Here is a 3,315-nt window from a genome sequence, read left to right on the forward strand (position 1 = left end):
GCTATTTATCCTTGAAGAAGATAGAGACATTTCTGAATCTCCATTTTGAGAAACTAAAACAAAGCATAGCATTTAAAATTTGTGTATCAAACAAATATTCATTAAACTCAAAGCAGCAAAATAATCAATGTAATAGCATGTGATAAAACTAAAACGTTATTTGAGTGGTGTAGTTCAAGACCACAAATTCTGCTTTGTTCCACAACTCATGAGTTATACATATTATTTTATTTTCAAAGTGTATGGCTTACTTATAAAGAAATTCTTCAGTGTTTTTATTTTTTTAAAATGAGCATAAATTTTATGTTCTGCCTCAGGGCATGAAATTCTGCAAACATTTTTCATTTATTAATGGTTGCAAACACCTGGGAATTTTGTAGACATTACAGATGTTTTCATATGTGTAAACTTAGAATAAATGTTGAATATAAGGGAAAGCTTTCTAAGTTTCAAATCCATTTGTGTTTCATGTGAGCGGGAGTTCCATTAGAGTCAGACTTCTGGTGCTTGAGTTTATTTCCATTCCATGAAAGATGACAAGGGGTAGTGGTCGGGGACACAGGTCAGCGCTCCAGCTCTTGCCTAGAACGCACAAGGCCTTAAATTCTGTCCACAGCACGGAAAAAATTCTTTCCATTTAAAATATATAAAATATCTATATATTCTCAAATATCAGCCAATTCTTGAAATGCATTTCTATAGTTGTGAGTGTAAATTATATAATGTTAGGATTCCATATCCTTTAAAATGTAGTTTTTCTCATTATTAAAGAATTGAAGAGCAGATCTCTGTGAGTTTGGGGTCAGCCTGGTCTACAAGAACTAGTTCCAGGACAGGCTCCAAAGCTACAGAGAAACCCTGTCTCAAAAAAAGAGAACTGAAGAATTAGGTTTTTCTTTCTTATGAGAGCATATTGAAAAATTTATCGAGCCAGACAGACTTTGTTTTCCTGTGGAAAAGAATTCTGCTTTAATCATGGCAACTGCCTTGTTGATTGCTTTAAAGAGACAACTCGACAGGATTAAATTCCTAAAGGAGAATAGGCTTATTCTCTTGTTGTACATGAGGTTAGCCCCAAAGCTGGCACCAACTCTGGAGATCCAGCAGCACCCCAGGGCCTTTGTTCAAGAGTGAGAACAAGTCTTGAGAGAAATGTATAGACCGGGATGGGGAGATGGCTCAGTGGGTAGGGGCACTTGCCATGTAAATATGAGAGCTTGGGTCTTAATCCCCAGGACCCACATAAAGATCCAGGCATGGGCACATGTGCTTCTTAACCCCAGACTCCGGGTGGAGGAAGAGGAGGACAGACTCCAGGACCTTGCTGGTTGGCCAGTCTAGTAGAAATAGTAAGCTGTGGTTTCATGAGAAAATAAGGCAGTGTGTGACAGAGGAAGGTACCCAATGTCTTCCCTGGTCTCTCTGCATGTATGTGCATGGACACGGATGGACACACACACACACACACACACACACACACACACACACGTTATAGTCACATAGCTTGATGTTCTTGTGGGTCTTCTAACAGTGGGAGTGGAGAATGTCCCTGACTCTTTCACTTACTATTTTCCTTCTTCTCCACCAGCCTTGAGAAGAGGTTTGTGCCATGGTAAATTGCTATGCTACGCTTAGATAACATCCTTGGGAGGCCTGTTGTTTCTGACCGGAAAAGGAGGAGTAGACTTTGGGGAGATAGGACTTGGGGGGAGGGGCTGAGAGGAGTGTGGGGAAGAGGAAACTGTGATCTTATAAGGTAAGAGAGGAAAACAAACAAAACAAATGAACAATTCCCACTAGTAGGGTCCCATTTGCACATTTTCCCACAGACTCCATTATTTTTGGTGACTATTTGGTTGAATGACATATCATTTGTAGTGGTTCTTGGTCATATTATTTTTTCATAACTTAGCATAGAGTCTGGTACACTGTATGTGACTGGTGCATATTGAGTATAGAATAATTGTGACCTGAGATGAACACAGTGAAGCTGAGTTTTTTTAAAAAATATTTATTACGCATATTGTTTCTGAAGTTTAGACGGACAGAATAGAGCATTAAAATGTGAACTAAATATCGAGATTCAGTTGTTAGAAGTAAGACATTAGTAAAAATGAATATTATCAATTCTTATTAACTGTAATTGACAGCAATTCTTGGGCATGTGACTGCATGTGACTGCATGTGACTGCATGTGACCTCATGAGACAGAAGAGACTGACTTCACTACTATAGCTAGCAAACGAAGCAAAACAAAAAAAAGTTAAACAACTTTCGTTGGAATATGTGAAGTAGAGATAACTGTTAAATTGCCGAGGGGATCTGAGCAACCTTATTCTTCTATTGTTGAGAATTAATCTCATAACAGATATTATTACCGAGGACAACAAAAAGCAGATGATTTTTTTCTTTTTTCTTTCTCTCTCTTTTTTTTCAATAGAAGTCTTTGTTCCCAAAGACATTCTAAATTGTACTTATAATCCAGGATTTTGTTTTTGGAGCCGGGTGACTCAGGTCCTACTTATCAGCCTGCTGTACTGTTGCTTTCTAAGACACATAGAAGCCATCCAAAACCTTTTTTGATATCCTGATTTTCGATTGTTGTAGTTTGCTGTGTCAAAGGTACTAAATTTGAAACAAGTTCAATATCATTTCCTTCAAGGATTAATTCATCCTTCTGGGCTTGAAAACCAGACCACGCAATGTCTGTCCTCATCTGAATCCTGTGGATGCATTTTTTACCCCCAAAAATTCAAATTTCAACCAAAGACCCCTTCTCCTGAATAACAATGTTGATGGAGAAGCAAGCTCACACAGGTGTTACCTTGTAACAGAAACACTGCACAGCACCCTTGATTCGGTTCTGAGCTGCTGCAGATGGTGCCAGTAGGGGCAGCTCCTTGTTTCCCAACCATTTGTCAGCCTGGGGCCTCCTCTTTATCTTAGCATAGAGACTCAGCTCTACACTGATGTGTTTGAAGTCCCTCCAGAGGGTCCCCCTGGGGCCCTCCACTGTAACTTTGCTGTGGACATCTTCTGGAATGTCGACAATCTGACGGCTAAGAATGGTCTTCATTCTGTCCGCTGATGCGGCAAAGAGAGAAAAGCAGAGTCTTGATATTTCAGACCTTAGCAGAATGGTAATCAAGGCAGCCATTTATTTTCATAATTTTTGAATGTTTTTTAGAGATATGCATTTTCCCCAAATCTATTCTTATTTCAAGTACAGAGAGGCACTGGATCTATGTGTATTTCTCCTGCTCACCGTGCTCACAAAAACCAATTTAAAAGTATTAAACTGTTTTTAAATACACA

The 3,315-nt window shown here is 39.0% G+C and overlaps 1 pseudogene; it reads right to left on the reverse strand.

Annotated features, from left to right (window-relative positions):
• Positions 1–2,517: 2,517 nt before the first annotated feature.
• Positions 2,518–3,076, reverse strand: LOC125404263 (large ribosomal subunit protein uL6 pseudogene; annotated as a pseudogene).
• Positions 3,077–3,315: the final 239 nt, after the last annotated feature.

This window comes from Myodes glareolus, chromosome 22 (assembly GCF_982192425.1).
Source record: "Myodes glareolus chromosome 22, mMyoGla1.1, whole genome shotgun sequence".
Lineage (NCBI taxonomy): Eukaryota > Metazoa > Chordata > Mammalia > Rodentia > Cricetidae > Myodes > Myodes glareolus.